Source organism: Narcine bancroftii, chromosome 2, assembly GCF_036971445.1.
Source record: "Narcine bancroftii isolate sNarBan1 chromosome 2, sNarBan1.hap1, whole genome shotgun sequence".
In the NCBI taxonomy this organism is placed as follows: domain Eukaryota; kingdom Metazoa; phylum Chordata; class Chondrichthyes; order Torpediniformes; family Narcinidae; genus Narcine; species Narcine bancroftii.
The window spans coordinates 225,950,169-225,971,063 of NC_091470.1; the positions used below are offsets into that span (position 1 = coordinate 225,950,169).

Sequence of the window (20,895 nt, forward strand, 5' to 3'; positions counted from 1 at the left end):
CACACTAAAGGTATCATGAAGAAAGCAAGTCATCACCTCCACCCTCAGTAGATTGCAGAGGTTTGGTATGACATCAGAAACCCAGGCCAACTTCTACAGATGTGTGTGGAAAGTGTGCTGACCAGCTGCATCATGGTCTGCAAAAAGAAATAGGCACAGCCCAGGGCATCACAGGCAAAACCCTCCCCACTATCAAGAACAGCTACAGGGGATGCTACCAGCACACATTTTGTTCTCACTGCTGCCATCAGGAAAGAGGCGTAGGTGCCACAAGACTCACACAACCAGGTTCAGGAACAGCTGCTACCCCTCATTTAAGTAACCTTATTTTTGAACTTTATCGATTTTTTAAAAAATATATTTTTCTCTCTCTATTGCATAGTCAGTTGGTTTATATTTCTTTATTTGTTTACATGGGTATGTTGTGAAGTTTTTTTTTAATGACTAATAAGTGGTAATTCTGTCTCACCCCCAGGAAAAAAAATTATCAGGGTTGTATATAATGTTATTTATGTATGTACTCTGGCAATAAATCTGAAATCTTTGATATCAACATTGAGATTTGTTTCAATGTCGATCCAGACTACAGTTGAGTCACCAAGACTGGTAGAGGTTAAAATTTCAGATAAATAATTCTCATTTGCATCTGTAAAGACACATCAAAATGCTGGAGGAACTCAGCTGGTTTCACAGGGTCCATTGGAGGTAAAGATATATTATGGACAATTTGGATCTGAGCCCTTCTTCAAAGAATAAGCAAAGAAGACGGAGACATCAGAATAAAGACTGAAGCTTGACAGTGGGAAGGAGTCCAGACCAACAAAAGGTGTTAATTGGATATGATAAGAGTCAACTGGATATGATAAAGTAACAAATGAAGATGTTCTTCAAAGAACTAAAAACAAAACGTACATTACTTAAAAGAATTGGAAAACAGTGATCGAAGTTCTTTGACACATCATGCAAAATGATACATTAGAACATTTAGTTACAACTGGAAAAAGAAGCAGATGCAGACATTAGGCCTTTTCATAAAGCAAAAAAATATGAACGTAAAGGCGAAGATTCTCCGCCCTCACGTCGGAAACTTACCTTCTTGAATGTTCCTGACTGGCTCCAAGGCACTAAATCCAATCCCTCTCCGAGGTAGTGTCAGCGGTGGAGCAGAGTGCTCCACCACGTATAATGAATGTACTGCTGCTATAAGTGGCTGGCTAGGGGTGGGCTGATGATGTCATGGTGATGTCATCAGCCCGCAACCCATCTCACTTTTCTCTCTCCCACTCTCTCACCCCTCTCCTTCCATGACTCCCTTGGGGCAGGGGAGGCTGGAGGGGTTGTCAGGGGGTGGCCGGGGCAGGGTGTGACAGCCTCTATGACCTCCAGCACCTCACCAGTACACTTCGGAATTCAAGGCCATTCGTCAACACCAACCGCTCAGTACGTGGCAGAGCAACAGGGGTCTACCCTACCCATAATCCCCCATACAGCTGGAACTTTTGTAGGAAATGCAGAGCGGTCCGAGCTGCGTGGGGAATTATGGGTAACAAAGTTGGCCATTGCTCGGCACGTATGTATGGCATCACAACAGCAGAAACCACACCTCCTGAACACTGCATAAATGCCTCAGCCGCCTCCAGGCTGAAAGGGGACATCAGAGCAGGCTTTTCTGGACCTGCGTGAAAAGGTAAAAAATACCTTTTAATTCAGCTTTAAGCTGTCCTCCATGCAGAGGTGGACTATGAAAAGGCCCAGAGAATGAAAATGATGGATGGATTAGCATCATGGCTAGAAACAGGGGAGGCCACAACTACAATTCTGAGGGTCAGAGACCGTGATGGATAGAGAGACATGATCACCCCCATCGAACGACAAGGCGCCTGAACAAAGAGGAGAGCTGAGACTTGATTCTGGCTCTTTAATTTTCTTGAGGGCATGCCTGTCCATTTCCAGACTGATACCACCCACAATTGGAAGAATGACACCTCATCTTCCACTCGAGCACCCTCCAATTGGATGGCATTAACAATTACCCCTCTGTTTTCCGCTTAAACACCCCACCCCCTTTTCCTCTTCACTGTTAACTTTGCCCCAGCTCTCTCGCTCTCTCTCTCTTTGCCCCAGCTCTCTCTCTCTCTCTCTCTCTCTCTCTCCCTCTATCTCCCTCTTTATCTCCTTTTCCGTCTATTTCCTTTCACAGAGTCAAATCAATACTCATCTCTCTTCTTATCTTATATTTTCACCACCTTTTGCCTGTTGGTCTGGATTCCTCCCCCTGTCTTTAATCTTTATTCTGATGCCTTCATGTACAACATAGATTTTGGCTTCATGGTTGAACTCAATTTGTTGGTCATTTTAGATCTCTGCTCCTCTCCTTGTGCTGCGCATTTCTGCAAAACTGGGTGGTCAACCAATCCACACACCAAAGGAGAGGGGTCTTTACTTCCCTTCCTCCCACAGAACCTGGTAAAGTGGCTGTAGGAACTTGGCCCCTTTGTAAGTGGAGGAATTGATCAACTACACCCAATGGTTCACAACCTTTCTCTTTCCACTCACATAGTAATCCCTATGTGATCGATGCTCTGTGATTTGTTTAAGATGGTATGTGGGTGGAAAGAAAAGGTTTGAAAACCACTGTTTTAATCATACCTATGTGGCGGTGCACATCCTCATGGTGAACTGGCCCCGCCTGTATCACCACATGGTGGGGCAGCCATAGGGAAATGGTGTCATCAGAAGTTTATCTCTGACTCCAGCATCCCTTCCAGCGCGCACCCTGGGTAGTGATTATGATGTCACAATGCACCAGGTGACTGAGCTCCTGCTGCCCTTATAGGGGCGTGCTGAATTTGAATAAGAACAGTCGTTAACGACCCTCAACGTGGTGGCTGTGTTTCTTCTACTGCTCTCACCGCCACAGTGGTGACCCCGACGAGCACAGACGTTTTTCTGGACTCAAAACACCAAGGATTCAGCAGAGGTTAACACTGTCTACATCAAGCTTCCGGCCTTTTGGACCCACCGACCCAGAACATGGTTCGGGCAGGCGGAAGCATAATTTCAACTCTGCAACATCTCCTCAGGTGCCACGATGTTATATCATGTCATGAGTGCCCTGAACCAATCATCCACCACCCCCCGGCTACGGGGAAGTACACTGCCCTCAAAGACCTGCTGCTTGGAACTTTCGGGCTAACTCCCCAGCAACGGCCTTCCTGGCTCCTTCACCTAGATAGGCTTGGGAACCATAGTCCATCAGCACTAATGGGTGAAATGCTGGCCCTGGTGGAAGACCACAAGCCTTGTTTTCTCTTCTACCAGATATTCCTGGAACAGATGCTGGAAGACATCCATCTGCTCTTCACGGATGAGGACTACTCAAACCCGAGGAGAGCAGCAGCCTGTGCATATGCCCTCTGGCCCACGAAGAGGGAGAACGAGGCAGCCCTCAACCAGGTGGCACGATCAGGAGCCAGCCAACCATAAGCTTTCCCAAGACCAACCCAGAAGAGGGCTAGTCGACCTGGTGTTTCTACCACCAGCACTGGGGAGCGCAAGCCCGTAAGTGCCGCCAGCCCTGCAGGTTTTAGGGAAACAACCAGGCCAGCCACCGTTGATGGCTGTGACAGCTGGCCACACAAATAGCCTCCTTCATGTGACGGACAGATCCACTGGCCTCCGATTCCTGACGGACACAGGGGCTGCGCTCAGCATCCATGCCCCCACAGCATTAGAAACTCGCACCTTATCTCGAGGTCCAACTGTGCAGGCAGCCAACGGCTCCACCATCAGGACCTACGGAACCTGCAGGCACAGATCCAGATCAGAAAGGAGAAGTTCCACTGGAGGTTTGTCTTAGTCTCTGTGGGCACCACGCTGTTAGGGGCTGACTTCCTCAAAGCTTATGGCCTACTGGTTGACATGAAGGGCAAAAGGCTGGTCAACACCAGAACATTCCACTCCACCCAACTGGACACAGCAGAAGCCTGCAGGCCCGAAAATGCCATCATAGCCACCGCCAGGGACGCGTTCGATGAGATCCTCCATGAATTCCCCCCCATCTTAGAGCCACAGTTCAACACCACCCTGCCCCAGCATGGGGTCTTCCACCACATTGCCACACAGGGACACCGCTGCAAGCTAGACCCAGACGACTGCTGCCCGAGAAGCTCCAGCAGGCAAAGGAGGAGTTCTCTAGGCTCCAGGAACAGGGAATCGTCCGGCACTCAGACAGTGCCTGGGCATCGCCACTCCATATGGTCCTGAAATCGTCCGTGGGCTGGAGACCGTGTGGAGACTACTATCAGTTGAACAATGCAGCCACTCCCGGCAGGTACCCAGTACCCCACATACAGGACTTCTCCGCCAACCTCCATAGCCCACGGGTCTTCTCCAAAGTGGACCTCGTACAGGGATACCATCAGATCCCGGTGCATCCACAGGACTTGAGTAAGACGGCCATTATCACCCCTTTTGACCTCTTCAAGTTCCTGCATATGCCTTTCAGTATAAAGAACGTGGCCCAAATGTTCCAGCGCCTCATGGACATGGTTGGAAAAGAATTGGACTTTGTGTTCATTTACCTGTACAATATTCTCATTGCTAGTTGCAACCACAACAAACACAAAGCCCACCTCCGCACACACTTCGCCCGGCTGGTGGATTTCGGCCTCACGGTCAACGTGGCCAAATGCCAGTTTGGCAAGGAATCCCTCCAGTTCCTGGGCATACCATTTTGGCGGCTGGGGCCGCACTGGTGCCGGAGAAGGTAGCGGCTGTTCAATGATTCCCCAAACCCTCCACCCTGAAAGGCCTCCAAGAGTTTGCGGGGATGGTGAACTTTTACCATCGTTTCATCCCCAGAGCCGCGCGCACCATGCGCCCATTGTTTGTGCTCATGACCACCAAAGAAAATACTTTATCATGGTCAGAGGAGGTGGACAGGGCTTTCATCGTGACAAAGGAGGCTCTAGCCAGCGCCACGCTGCTAGTGCACCTGCAACTAGAGGCGCACATGACGCTCTCCATGGATGCCTCAGCTACGACAGTGGGGGGTGGGGGGTGTTCTGGAACAGTAGCTCAATGGACAATGGTGCCTGTTGGCCTTTTTCAGAAAGCAGATGCGCCCACCGGAGCTCAAATACAGCACTTTCAATCGGGAGCAATCCACCATTTCTGCTATTTCCTCGAGGGCAGGTCGCTCACAGCCTTCACGAATCACAAGCCCCTCACTCAAGCACTGGCAATGGCCAAGGATCCATGGTCCACCAGACAGCAACACCACCTCTCGTATGTGTCTGAGTTTACGACCAACATCCGACACAGGGCCAGCAAAGACAATGTAGTGGCGGATTCACTCTCCCGTCCAGCCATCAACACACTCGCGCCCAGTCTGGATTACGAGCAACTGGCTCAGGCACAGAGGAATGATGCGGAGACACAGGCCTGGCGGACCGCCATCTCAGGCCTCAAACTCAAGGATGTCTAGGTGCCCTGCAGCCTGGACACATTGCTCTGCGATGTCTCAACAGGCACATTGTGCTCGGTGGTCCCACCTCACTGGAGGGCGAAGGTCTTCAGTCTGATCCATGACCTCGCTCACCCAGCGATAAAGACAACCGTGTGGATGGTCACGGAACGGTTTGTGTGGCTCAGGCTGAAGAAGGAGGTGGCGGAACTGGCCAGGAACTGTACCAGGTCCCAGACCTCCAAAGACCAGCGACACACGCGAGCCCTCATCCAGAACTTCGACGCGGCAGTTCGCAGATTCTAACACATCCATGTTGATGTCATCGGGCCCCTGCCAGTGTCCAAGGAGGCTCGTTACCTCCTCACGGTGGTGGATCAGGCCACAAGGTGGCCGGAGGCCGTCCTGATTAAGGAGTTCTCTGCAGAGATGTGCACCAGGATTCTGGTCAGCCAAAGGATTGCCTGTTTCAAAGTCCTGGTGCACATCACTGGCAATGGAGGGCGCAGTTTGCATCTGCCCTGTGGACAGATGATGAAGCTCCTGGGAGTCAAGCTCCACCACACCACAGCATACCACCCGCAGTCCAACTGTTTGGTGGAGAGGTTCCACAGGCACATGAAGGCATCGCTTATGGTCAGGCTCTCTGGACCAGACTAGGTGGACAAACTTCCCTGTGTCCTCCTCGGAATTAGGACAGCACCCAAGGAGGACCTGCAGGCTTCAGCAGCGGAGATGGTCTATGGCGCATCGCTTTCCCTGCTGGGTGAGTTTTTCGGCCCAGACTCTGACACCACGGCCACTGACAAAAACATGCTGGCAGACCTATGCAGGCAACTGGCCTCCCTAGCTCCCCTCCCTGGAATGCCAATGCACCCGGCCGTTTCATCTCCCCAAAGAGCTCAACTCAGCCCAGTTTGTTTTCATGTGGAGGGGATCACAAGATGCACCGCTACAGCGACCATACGAGGGGCCATACAAAGTCTTGCATCGGAACCTTCACCCTGGACATTAGGGGGAGAGAGGAACTTTTTATAGTGGACCACCTGAAGGCGGCCTATCTGGACATCACAGCCAGTGCAGATGGCCGCGCCCAAGCGCCGGGGCTGGCCGCCAAAGTGACAGGACGCGTAGCCAGTTGTGGGGGTTGTATGGTGGTGCACATCCTCATGGCAAACCGGCCCCGCTTGTATCGCCACGTGGCGGGGCAGCCATGGGGAAATGGAGTTGTCAGTGGTTTCTCTCTTAGTCCAGCATCCCTTCCAGTGCGCACCCTTGGCAGCGATTATGATAGCGCAATACACCAGGTTACTGAGCTCATGCTGCTCTTATTGGGATGTGCTGAATTTGGATAAAAACAGTTGTTAATGACCCTCAACGTGATGGCTGTGTTTCTTCCACTGCTCACACCGCCACACCGCAATAACTCGCTATGTGCGCGGTTTCATAATTCTAAAGGAAATGGGCCAATGACAATTTTTCTCAAGCCAAATATTTCAGGAACAATTGGGTCTAGAGCAGTGATTCTCAACCTTCCCTTCCCACTCACCTACCACCTTGAGCAAACCCTTACTAATCACAGAGCTCCAATGGCATAGGGGTCACTTAAAGTTGTATGAGTGGGAAGAAAAAGGTTGAGAACAACTTAACTACACTATTAGAGTAAAAGGGTCACACAGTGTGGAAACAGGCCCTTCAGCCTAAATTGCTCATGATGACCAAAATCTTCCATCAACCCATCCTTGAAATAGTTCCTGCCTCAACCACCTCTTTTGGCAGCCCATTCCATACACCCAACACCTTTTGCATAAAAAAATGTTATTCCTCAGGTTCCTGTTATATCTCTCCCCCATCCCCCTCCCCCACCTCAACTTAAACATCTGGTTACGGATTCCCCTACTCTGGGGGAAATAAAAGACTCCCTGCATTCACTTGATCTATTCCTTTCCTGATTATGATTTTGTACATCTCTATGAGATTACCCCTCTTGCACTCCAAGAAATAAAGCCCTGGTCTGTTCAACCTCTCCCTATAGCTCAGAGGACCCCCCCTCCACCACCCTCCCCACTCATCAATCTCCTGCCAGGAGTGCCTGGTGATAACTTGGAGGACCTCCTTGTAACTCATGTACAAAAATTACTCTTCTTCAACAGAAAAGAGAATCAGAATTTGTCATGAATAGGTCTTGTGGCAGGATTACAGCATAAATATTGCTCTAAATCACATTTAAAATAATAAATACATAGTGTAAGGGAATAGGATAAAGTGAGGTAGTGTCTATGGTTCATTGTCCATTCAGAAATCTAATGGCAGCGGGGAAGAACCTGTCCTTATGCTGCTGGATACTCGTCTTCAGGCTCCTGTACCTTTTTCCTGATGGTAGCAGAGTGAAGAGGGCATGGCCTGGGTGGTGGGGGTCCTTGTGTTTAGAGGTAGCTTTCTTAAGACATTTGTATATGACCTCGAAGGAGTTAAGGCTAGTGCCCGTGACATTATTGGCTGAGTTAACAACTCTGAAATATTTTCCTGTCCTGTACATTGGCACCTCTAAACTGTTTGATTGTGTATGATCCCCACCCCTCCCCGTGACCAACCTACCCCAACATCCATTAAATGTTTCTTTGCAAAACATCACAACATGCCAAATGCAACAATGTCAATTTTAAGCAGAGAAACCTGACGAGACTGTTCAGGAAACCTTCCTTTTGAATGTTCCTATCCAACGAGTCTTTCTTCTTTTAAATTTTTTTATTTGTCACATTATAAACCATATTAACCAAAATACACACAAACATTTCCCTCTTGAATATACACAGTGTCATTTTCTCCCCTTTCTCCCCCCTCCCTTCCCTTCCTCCTTCCCACCCCCCTCCAAACCCATTAAACGTTCAACATATACAATACAATAAACCCATTAAACAATGTCATCACACTGAAAATAAACAAGAAAATTGTGTCATCTACTTTTACGCACTGGGTCAGTTCATTTCGTCTTCTTCTCATTCTGAAGCAGTGTTAGTGTGATCATGAGTTTTGTTTTAATGTCATTAGAAGACAATATAGAAGAACTTCCAGCTCATTATCTTTGGTGCATCTGTTTTAAGAATTTCTACTTTAATAAATATTGGCTTTGAAATATTTGGGCAGTGTGATAGTACAGATTCTATCACCAATGTGTATATGTACAGATTGTAGTGTAGGATGACTGTGATTGGCTGAGAGTGTAGCCACACCTACTGGGAGGTCTTAAAGGATTGCTCCTAGCCAGACCAGGTCATTCTGGACTGGTTGATCTACTTGTTAATAAAAGCCTTGGTTTGGATCAACAAGCCTTTGGTTCTTTCGACGTGCTCTACAATTTTATTAACTAAAAAGTTTTGAAGGGATGGAGCATATGCTACAGCTGAAATGCATCGACGTCAACCCAGAGTCAACTACAGCCTCGAATGACTTTAAGCACTGGGTGAGATGCTTCTAAACATACTTACAGCTCTCAACTACTAATATTGATGATTATGGTGTGCCCAAGAGTCTACCAGAGTGTCCCGGACGCGACCACTTACGCCGCAGCCACGAAGGTGCTGAAAGGGCTCTATGAGCAACCGGTGAACAGGGTCTATGCTCGGAACAAACTTGCTACAAGGAGGCAACAGCCCAAAAATAAGTAAATAAATAAATAAATAAATAAGAAGAAGAAAAGGAGAAGAAAAGAGGGGGAACTTTGTTGTAATGTGAAGATAAAAGTCTTTTCTGGAGGGGGTTGGGTGGGAGAATAACAGTCACTGCGAAATCAGTTGACACTTGCGAACAGGTTCGCAGTCCAAATGGAGAGGGACAAGGGGCGACTCAGAGAGGGGGGGACACTTGGGGTTAAGGGAATTTCAGATGTGGGAATGGTTGAAATATTTTATGTTTTAGAAGTGTTGTCATACAGTGCGTTCAAAAAATGAAAACTGAGAAATGGAAATAGGAAAAAGGGGAAAGGTGGTGGTGAGGAAGCGGAAATGAGATGTAAACAAAGTATGAAATGGCCATTTGACTATATGACTATAAATATTAATGTAATACATAACAAAATCAAAAGGAAGAGGCTATTAAATTTAATGAAAAAAGAAAAAATAGATATAACATTCATGCAGGAAACGCATCTAACTGAAGTGGAACACAATAAATTAAGGAGAGACTGTGTACGGGATGTAACGGCAGCATCATATAACTCAAAAGCCAGAGGTGTAGTCATATTAATCAATAAAAATGTACCAATCAAAATAGAGGAGGAAATAATAGATCCAGCAGGGAGGTATGTAATGATAAAGTGTCAGATATATTCAGAACTCTGGAAATTGGTCAATATATATGCACCTAATGAAGAGGATCAAAAATATTTGCAAGATTTTTTTTTTGAAGATTATAGATAAGCAGGGGAATATATTGATAGGAGGGGACTTTAACCTTAATTTGGATTCAAAGATGGATAAAACTGGACAAAAGATTAGCAAAAAGAACAAAGTAGCCAAATTTATGGTTGAATCAATGCAGGAAATGCAACTTTTGGATATATGGAGGAGACAACACCCAAAGGAGAAGGAATACTCATATTATTCAAGTAGACATAAAACATGCTCAAGGATTGACCTGTTCATGTTGTCAGCCCATATCCAAGGGAGAGTTAGGAAAACAGAATATAAAGCTAGATTGTTATTGGATCACTCACCCCTGTTATTAGCAATAGAACTGGAGGACATCCCACCAAGAAAGTATAGATGGAGATTAAGCTCCATGCTACTTAAAAAATAGGATCTGAGAGAATTTATTGAGCACCAAATTAAAATGTACTTTGAAATAAATACAAAATCAGTGAAAGACAAATTTATATTATGGGATGCAATGAAAGCCTTCATCAGAGGGCAGATAATAAGTTATGTAACTAAGATGAAAAAGGACTACAATCAGGAAATAGAACAGCTGGAAAGGGAAATAGTAAGTACAGAAAAAGAACTAGCAACAAGGGAATATACAACAAAAAGAAGAGAATTGGCGGACAAAAAATATAATACAAAACACTACAAACTTATAAGATGGAGAAGAACATAATGAAAATAAAGCAAAAGTATTACGAGCTAGGAGAAAAAAGGCACAAAATACTGGCTTGGCAGCTTAAAACAGAACAAGCTAAAAGAATCTTATTGGCATCAAGGAAAAGGGACAAATAAATTACATATAACCCAACAGAGATCAATGAAAACTTTAAGGAATTCTACGAGCAATTATACCGAACTGAGAATAAAAGGAAAGAAGACAAAATAGATGAGTTTCTAGTTAAAATTGAACTACCGAAATTGCAAGAAGAGGAGCAAAACAAATTGATAAAACCATTTGAAATAGAGGAAATACAGGATATATTAAAAAAGCTACCGAACAATAAAATGCCTGGGGAGGACGGACTCCCAATAGAATTCTATAAAACATTTAAAGAGTTACTAATTCCTCCTCTCCTGGAAGTAATGAACCAGATTGAAGAAACACATGCCAGATTCATGTAAAACAGCAATAATTACAGTAATACCAAAGATGGGGAAAGATCCACTAACACCAGCATCATATAGACCAGTATCTCTACCTAACTCAGATTATAAGATAATAGCAAAACTATTAGCAAACAGATTGGCCGACTGTGTACCAAAAATAGTAAAACTAGATAAAACTGGATTTATTAAGAAAAGACGAACAACAGACAATGTCTGTAAATTCATTAACTTAATCCATGCAGTACAAGGAAATAAGACGCCAACAGCGGCTGTTGCTTTAGATGCAGAGAAAGCCTTTGACAGGGTAGAATGGAATTATTTATTCAAAGTACTACAGAGGTTCAACCTACCAGAGAAATATATTAATTGGATTAAAGCATTATATAAGGGTCCAATGGTGAAGGTGCCAGTAAATGGATATATATCGAACCAATTTAAATTAAGCAGGTCAACTAGGCAGGGATGTCCACTATCTCCCTCACTATTCGCTTTAGCAATAGAACCATTGGCAGAACTGATAAGAACAGAAAATAAAATAAAAGGGATAAAAATAAAAGAGAAGGAATATAAAATCAGTCTATTTGCAGATGACATCAGAGTATACTTAAGAGAACCAGAATTATCAATAAAAGAACTACATAAGAAATTGAAGGAATATGGAGAAATATCAGGGTACAAGATTAATGCAAATAAAAGTGAAGCGATGCCAATGAATAATGCGGATTTCACAAAGTTTAAAAAAGAATCACCATTTAAATGGTAAACACAAGCAATCCGATACCTAGGTATTCAACTAGATAATAATCTAAGCCATCTATACAAATTAAATTATCAGTCATTAAAGAAGATATTACAAGATGACTTAGAAAATCGGAAAGATTTCCCACTAACACTGATAGGAAGGGTAAATTGCATTAAAATGAATATCTTCCCAAGGATACAATACCTATTTCAATTGTTACCAATTCCTAAAGAAAATAATGAGGAAATTCTTATGGAAAGGGGGGGAAACCGAGGATAGCGCTAGATAAATTAACAAAATGGTACAAACAAGCAGGTTTGCAGCTACCAAACTTTAAGAATTATTATAGAGCAGCACAATTAAGATATTTATCAGATTTTTATCAAACAAGGGAAAAACCAATTGGACCAGAATAGAGCTAGATAAAATAGGGAAGAAGGAACCAGAACATATACTTTATAAGTGGGATGAAAAACTGGTGCAATATAGAAGTTCACCAGAACTGCACCATCTGCTCAACATTTGGAAGAAGATAAACGTAGAAAGAAAAAAAAACAAATTACCAACTACCAAAATTATTATTGACGCAAAATCAACTAATCCCTTTCACAATAGATAACCTTTCCTTTAGAGAATTGGAGAGAAAAGGGATCAAAAGAATAGAAAATTGTTTTTTGGGAAATAATTTATTATCCTTTGAACAAATGAAGTACAAATATGGAATAACTCATGGTACAATGTTTGCATACCACCAACTGAAAACCTACTTAAAGGACAAATTGGGAAGCAGGCTGAGGTTACCAGAAGGAAGCAGCTTTGAATATGTGATTACAGACACAATGATAATTAAAAGATTTATAACTAACATGTACATCAAGCAGCAAGAGAAAGAGAATGTTGAAATAAGCTATAAACCCAAACAAAAGTGGGAACAAGATCTAAACATAAAGATAAAAAATGAAATATGGGAAAAGCTATGCTTCAGAACTATGAGAAATACAATAAACTCAAGGTTACACATGATACAATATAATTAATTACACAGGCTATATATCGTGCCTCAAAAGTTAAATAAATGGGACCCAACAGTATCAGATAGATGTTTTCGCTGTAAGAAGGAAACGGGAACAAAAGTACATACAATTTGGGCATGTGAGAAAGTGGAAAAGTTTTGGGAAGATCTAAATCAGGTATTAAATAAAATCACAAAAAAGTAACATTCCAAAAAATCCAGAGATCTTTCTTCTAAGTAATATAAGAAGTAAAGAATTAGGCCTCAAACAGGATGAAGCACAAAAAAGATTTATTATGATAGCCTTAGCTGTAGCAAAAAAATGTATAATGTCAAACTGGAAATCAGAAGAGAGCCTGAGAGTACAGCAATGGTACATAGAAATGAATAAATGTATTCCATTGGAAAAAATAACATAAAATTTAAAAAATAAAGTCACATTATTCGAACAAATTTGGGAACTGTACACGGAACACAACAGAGAGGGCCTACCACGGACCTCCATCCCCTAAAATGATAGAATGAGAAGAAGACGAAATGAATTGTCCCAGTGTGTAAAAGTAGATGACACAATTATGTTTATTTTCATTGTGTGATGATATTGTTTAATGGGTTTATTGTATTGTATATGTTGAACGTTTAATGGATTGGGAGGGGGGTGGGAAGCAGGGAGGGAAGGGAGAGGGTTCAAAGGGGAGAAAATGACACTGTATATTCAAGAGGGAAATGTTTGTGTGTATTTTGGTTAATATGGTTCATAGTGTGAAAAATAAAAAAATATTTTTAAAAAAGGAGGCTAAATCCTGTCGAGCTTATATTCAGGCACTAAGGGGAATGGGCAAGGACTGTGCCTGCACAGACAGAACTGCTGCAGAGACCACAGACGATCTCATTCGGGATGCCTATGTGGCCGGGGTTCGATCGAATGAGGTGAGGCAGTACCTGCTAGAGCACGGGGGAGAAAACCTAGAGGACGTGATCTTGATCGCAGAGATGATGGAGGCTGCGGTCTTAAGTATGGACACGTACTCTCGGAGCTGGACCCCACACTCTGATGTGAGTAGGATGCCCTCCCTCTACCCTACTACTGCCGCCTCGCTGCCCGATGCAACCCCAAAGTGTTATTTCTGCGGGAGGAACAAGCATAGCAGGTGCCAGTGCCCGCCGAGAAAAGCCAGGTGCCAGAAGTGCCTTAAAAACGGCCACTTTGCTGTAGTCTGTCACTCCAAGATGGCCACCCTCAAACACAGTGCCTCGTGTAAAGCCCAATCGCCACTCTCCATTTCAAACATTTCTTCCTCAGAGCTTTCGTCGAATGAGAGCGAGAACTCCACTGCGTGGCAGCACCTGACGTCACGGGGCAGATGCGGAGCACGGAAGGTACAACCCACCCTTGCCACAATGACATTCACCCTACCTCATGAAGCAACATCCGACCAGGCCCCAGCCCCGACCTCAACGGCCGCTGCCACTGCCGACCAGGGACCCGCTGCCACCGCCGACCAGGGACCCGCCACCACTGCCACCGAACAGGGACCCGCCACTGCTGCTGCTGACCAGGGACCTGCCACCACTACTGATTGGGGATCCACCACCACTGAGGCAGCTGACCAGGTACCCGCAACTGCGACTGACGCTGCCGACCGGGAACACGCCACCGCTGATCGCCCAAATGATCGCCCCACTGCCGACAGCAAGCAGCCACCCCCAACACTTACCTTTGGCTGGCCGACACCCCCAGCAGGCTGCAGGCAGCAACACCAACTCCTCGATGCTGTCTCTTCAGGCCCAACTGTTTGCGTGACGTCATTATGCACACGTTGTGTAACGTCATCACACAGGACTCCACTGTCCCAATTACAAGTCTCTGCATCAGTAACCCTCGACCAGGACTTCACCCAAACCCTCACAAAAGCTATGGAACTGATTAAAGTGCATGGACACTATACCAATTGCTTATTTGACTTGGGGTCAACTGACAGTTTTATCCACCCAGACCTGGCCCACCGTTGCAGATTGGCTTTTCTCCCCATTGCACAGAGAATTTCATTGGTGACCAGATCGCACTCGACTGATGTAAAAGGGTACTGTGTGGAGACTGAAAGTCCAGGGCATCAAATTCAGAGACTTCAAATTATTAGTCCTTCCCCAATTGTGTGCCCTTTCACTGCTGGGACTGGATTTTCAGTGCCAGTTTCAAACCGTTTCCCTGCACTTTGGGGGGCCTCACGTTCCACTCTCTGTCAATAACCACTCCACCCCAGAAGCCTCCTGCCAGTGGCAGCATGAGCCACCCACCCCATCACCCCGGGCCTCACCTGTAGTCTCTCCACCCTCCGAGTTGCTCCGCCAGCGCTTTTCACAAACCTTACCCCTGGCTGGAAGCCTGTGGCCACCAAAAGCCGGCAATATAGTGATGAACACCGGAAATTCATCACAAGCGAGGTGCGCAGACTGCTGGACGAGGGCATTATCAAACCTAGCTCGAGTCCATGGAGGGCCCAGGTGGTGGTTCTTAAAAACGGGGAGTAGCCGCGGGTGATGGTTGACGACAGCCAGACAATCAACCGCTTCACGCTTCTGGATGCATACCCCCTTCTACGGATCATGGATGTGGTGAATCATATCGCCCAATAACATGTATTTTCCACCATTGACTTACGTTCGGCCTATCATCAGCTCCCGACCCGCCAAGAAGACCAACCTTTCATGGCCTTTGAAGCGAATGGGTGGCTGTATCAATTCCTCAGGGTACCCTTTGAGGTTACAAATGGCGTCGCAGTCTTCCAGCAGGAAATGGACTGGATGGTGGACCAGAACAGGCTGACTGCTACTTTCCCGTATCTGGACAATGTCACCATCTGTGGCCACAACATGAAGGATCATGATGCCAACCTTGAGAAATTTTTTCACACTGCAATTCGGCTGAACTTGACCTATAATTTTGACAAGTGTGTCTTCTGGACCACTCGGCTCACAATTCTGGGTTGTGTGGTGGAGAACGGGGTGGTCATGCCGGATACTGTCCGTATGCGTCCCCTCATGGACTTGCCCCCCCCCCCCCACCCAGAAGGCACTCAAAAGCTGCCTTGGCTTTATCTCTTACTATGCCCAATGGGTTCCACACTATGCCGACAAGGCACGGCCACTCATCAAGACCACCTCCTACGCTCTGTCAACCGAAGCCAGAGTGGCCTTTGACAGCATCAAATCGGACATCGCTGCTGCAACGCTGCACGCCATCTACGCGTCCATTCCATTCCAAGTTGAGAGCGATGCATCCGACTTTGCACTGGAAGCCACTTTGAACCAGGCCGACCGGCCAGTAGCCTTCTTCGCCAGAACCCTCCAGGGTCCTGAGAGCCAACACTCCTCTGTCGAGAAGGAGGCCCAGGCTATAGTCGAAGTATTATGTTGTTGGAGACACTACCTCTCTGGCAGGCACTTTAAGCTGCTGATCAACCAACGTGCGGTCTCCTTCATGTTTAGCAATACCCAGCGAGGTAAGATAAAGAATTACAAAATCGTCAGTTGGTGAATCGAGCTCTCCACCTTTAATTATGACATACTGTATCGGCCTGGTAAACTCAACGACCCACCAGATGCACTCTCCAGGGGGACTTGCACCAACATACAACTGGACAGGCTGCAGAGACTCCACGAGGAGATCTGTCATCCAGGGGTCACTAGGTTCGCGCACTTTGTCAACTCTCTCAACTTGCCCTACACGGTCGAGGAGATTCGCTCCATGACCCAAGCCTGCCCGGTGTGCATTGAGTGCAAGCCCCACTTCTTCCGTCTGGAGAACACCCATGTCATCAAAGCCACCTGCCCCTTTGAGCGCCTCAGCGTAAACTTCATGGGACCCCTACCATCGACCAACCATAACATCTACATCCTTACAGCCATCGACGAGTACTCCTGCTTCCCGAACCTGTGTACCCAGACGGGCGGGAGGACACAGTCTTGGTAAGAGACCTAGCCCAAGCTGGATCAGGTGCAGCAGTGCCTTTTAACCCAACCTCCCCCTATTCCTTCTTTCCCAGGTCATGTGCTTGAACAGAGGGACCAACACCACCCCACCAGCTCAGGCTAGACTGTCGACAACACCATTGGGGCCTTCTCCAGCTGGTAGAGCAGTGCCAATCCAGGCACCACGGCGGTCACGCCGGATGGTCAGGCCTCCTGACCGGTACAGCCCCTAACTTCCATGCACCCTGGGGTCAGTTCTCAAAGAAGGGGTGAATGTGATAGTACAGATTCTATCACCAATGTGTATATGTACATATTTACAGATGGTAGTGTATGATGACTGTGATTGGCTGAGAGTGTAGCCACACTTACTGGCAGGTCTTAAAGGATTGCTCCTAACCAGATGAGGTCATTCTGGACTGGTCGACCTACTTGTGATATGCGCCAGTCTTTTAGTTAATAAAAACCTTAGTTTGGATCAACAAGTCTTTGGTTCTTCCGACGCGCTCCACAGGCAGCATGGTTAGCGTCGTGGTTTGCACAATAGTATTACAGCACCAGCGACCTGGGTTCGAATCTGGCGCTGTCTAAAAGGAGCTTACCCTTGAATCTGCGTGGGTTTCCCCTGGGCACTCCGGTTTCCTCCCATGGTGGAGGTCTGCAAGTTAACTGGGGTATTTGACTGGCACAGGCTCATGGGCAGGAAGGGCCAGTTATCATGCTGTATGTCTTAATTGAAAGAAATCTTCAATGCGTGAAAAGATGTGGATTTGTTGTTTCAAGGCCTAGTCAGATGCAATGTACAAACTGTTGTGTGCATTTCAAACATCAATCCCACAGATAGATAAAGACTACACAATGACCTCATTTTGAAATGTGACCTTACTTTCAGAATTCACCCACCAGGACCTCCTTCTGGAACCAATGGGGACACTTTTGGGCATATTTGTCCTTGAATGATGGGACATTGTCCTCGGGACTACATGTCGCAGCTGTGACTAGTAGGCATGCTGGATGGTGACAGCAATCATTGGGACTTCCAAGGGAACTCACAGAAGAACAATATGTGAACTGAACTGAAGCAAGAAAATCCTACTCCTGTTGGATTGCCTCCTGCCTGTGGCCCAGGTAGATTGAGGTCTAAATTATTCATATCTAGGCTACACTTGCTGTTGAGGTCTGCATCACTCATGTAATTAGCCTCATTTACATGTGCCTTCAGTAAGTAATGCACACAGAGAATCCTGAATGAATTTCACCTCCCACAAAATTAGAGTACCTGAACATAATTAGTGATTGGATTTCACGCACAAAATTCAATTCCACAAGGTGTAAATCTCTCATGCTGTACGTGATTCTCGCATCTGTAAAAAACTCCAGAACCTAATTTGCCAGGCATTTCCCAACTTGGATTTGCCCTTTCAACTTTCTGAGCAGATTAACTATCACTGCCCTTCTGTACATCACACTGCAGAATGTCTGGTCATTTGCGAGGAGGGACCTTCGCTATCCACAAGCTATTGGCATAGAATTGCTTTGCCAGAGTTGCCGTGGTGACAATAGAGTTACAGGCCAATAGAGATTGAGGCATATCACCTTGCCCTTCTTGCACATTGGTATAATGGACGGTGAGATGGTGTGCTACTTCGGCAACTGACCTAGTGTGTGCTCTCGATTCATACTTTCCCTATGCTCCATCTATACTTTCCAATCTTTATCCCAAATGCTTCTTCTTCCCTTTGACTGATTCACTGGACAACATTTTTTTCAAAAGGTTTTTTGCTTTCTGAAAACATATTGTGGATTATGATAGACAACTTCAAGTTGAACAGAAAGATAATTTGCTGTATCACGTAGGAAGTTGGATTCAATTCGGCGTATCATCAGATCCTGATCCACCCGGAGGGCTGCCATGCACGGCATTTGAGGCCAATAGCTGCCTCTACCACTTCCCTGCGGGTCCCATTCGGCCTTCCGAATGGCGCATCTGTGCTCCAAAGGGAGACGGACCACATGGTAGATAACTATAAATTAAGAGCCTCTTATCCATAATTTGAATAATGTCACCACCTGAGGCCATAACCAGGAGGAACACGACGCAAGCCTGCAGAAGTTCCTTGCCACCACTAAAGCCCTGAGAAAGTGAATGTTCCGCACCACGTCTGGCAATACTAGGGTACATGGTGGAGCGAGGCTTCTTTGCCCCTGACCCGAAGCGCATGCGCCCACTTCTGGAACTTCCACTGCCCCAAAACCTCAAGGCCTTGAATAGATGCCTGGTGTTCCTCTCGTACTATGCCTAATGCATCCCCAATTACGTGGATAAAGCCCACCCCCTGGTGAGAACCACTACGTTTCCACCCTCGGTGGAGGCCCAGAAGGCATTAGGGATAAGATTGCCAAGGTGGTGATGCACGCCCTTTCCAAGTGGAGAGCGATGCCTCTGACTTCACCCTGGCCACCACACTGAAACAATCAGGAAGGCCCGTGGCATTCTTTTCCCAGACTCTCCAGGGTCCCAAACTTAGGCACTCATCCACCAAGAAGGAGTCGAGACTTTAGTGGAGGCTGTGTGCCACTAGAGGCACTATTTGGCTGGCTGAACATTCACCCTGCTGATGGACAAGAGAGCTGTCATATTTATGTTTAACAATAAACAGCAGGGGAAGATTTAAAATGAGAAAATCATGAGGTGGAGAATTGAATTCTCCACCTGCAATTATGAGATCTTGTACTGGGTTGGGAAGCTCAATGAGCCACCCAATGGCCTGTCCCAGGATGCCAGTAGATTGCCTTCAAAACCTCCATGATAGCCTCTGCCACCCTGGGGTCACCAGGCTCTACCACTTTGTGAGGGCTCGCAACCTCTCCTATTCAGTGGAGGAGATCAGGGAGCTGACCCTTAACTGCTCTACCGGCTGGAAAAGGCCCAGCTGTTGAGGGCTACCCACCCCTTCAATGTCTCAGTATGCATTTCAAGGGCCCCCTTCCCTCCACAAATTGGAATGTGCACTTCCTGAATATCGTGGACGAGTACTCGCATTTCCCATTCTCCATTCTGTGCCTGGATATGACCAAGCCTACGGTCATTAAAACCCTCCACAACCTTTTCATTTTGTTTGTTACCCCAGTTACATTCACAGTGATTGGGATCCTCATTCATGAGTGAGGAGTTGCACCAATATTTCCTGTCCAAGAGCATAGCCAAAAGCAGGACCACCAGCTACAACCCTCATGGGAATAGGCAGGTGGCAAGGGAGAATGGCAAAATTTGGAGGGCAATCCGCATGGCTGTCAAGTCAAAAAGGATGCTTGTCTCCAAGTGGAAAGACGTCCTTCTGGAGGCGCTACACGCTGTACTGCTATGAATGCCATCCCACATGTGAAACTGTTCTCCTTCCACAAGAGGTCAACATCTGCCACACTGCCAGTCTGATGACCCCAGCGCCGGTGTTACTCCACAGACACATTAGGACCCACAAGGCAGACCCGCTGGTTGAGGAAGTGCACATCCTGCAAGCGAACCCCCAGTATGCCTAAGTACAGTACTCAGACAGGGTGGAAGACACAGTGTCCATCCAGGACCTAGCTCGAGCAGGGGCCCTGAAAAAGGAGGTGCACCCAGAGACCCTCATCAGCAACAAATGTATCTTCCAGATAAATTACCACTTGAATCCACCACCACTACCCCTCAGACCTCCTCCCCCACCACCACCCCTTCAACCAAGAACTGAACCCCCAACACCCCACACCCCCTGGAACCCATTCGGACTAACACAGAACAGCCCCCGAACATTTAATCCATCATATAAGTCACCATCCTGCCAGAGCCGACAACGACGCAAACAGTGCTGTGGTGATCACAGTGGCGGATAAAGCCACTAGACTGGCTGAACCTGTGATCTATGAAGGACTGCACAACCAGTAACGATGGACACTGTCCCATTTCACCCTGCCGGACTTTATCTAAAAAGAAGGGGTGAATGTGGTGGAATATAATCGTGCAGGAGGTGACCTCACTACACTCTACTGACTGGCCCACCTCTGACTCTGTAACCCCCAATAAAGGCTCCTCCCTCCATACCAGCCTTGGATCCGGGCCAGCAGCATGTAATGATGTGCCTGACATTTCAGGTTATTAAACCCTTGCTTTGTGCCTACTTGTAGATATTGA

General features: G+C 46.4%; 1 long non-coding RNA gene across 1 annotated transcript in view; it reads right to left on the reverse strand.

Moving 5' to 3' along the window:
• Positions 1-2,736, reverse strand: part of LOC138755102 (uncharacterized) — a 47,786-nt gene extending 45,050 nt beyond the window's left edge. The window contains exon 1 of the long non-coding RNA XR_011352029.1: positions 2,650-2,736. This is a non-coding gene — a long non-coding RNA (uncharacterized lncRNA). The remainder of the gene's footprint in view (positions 1-2,649) is intronic.
• Between the last annotated feature and the right edge of the window lie 18,159 nt (positions 2,737-20,895).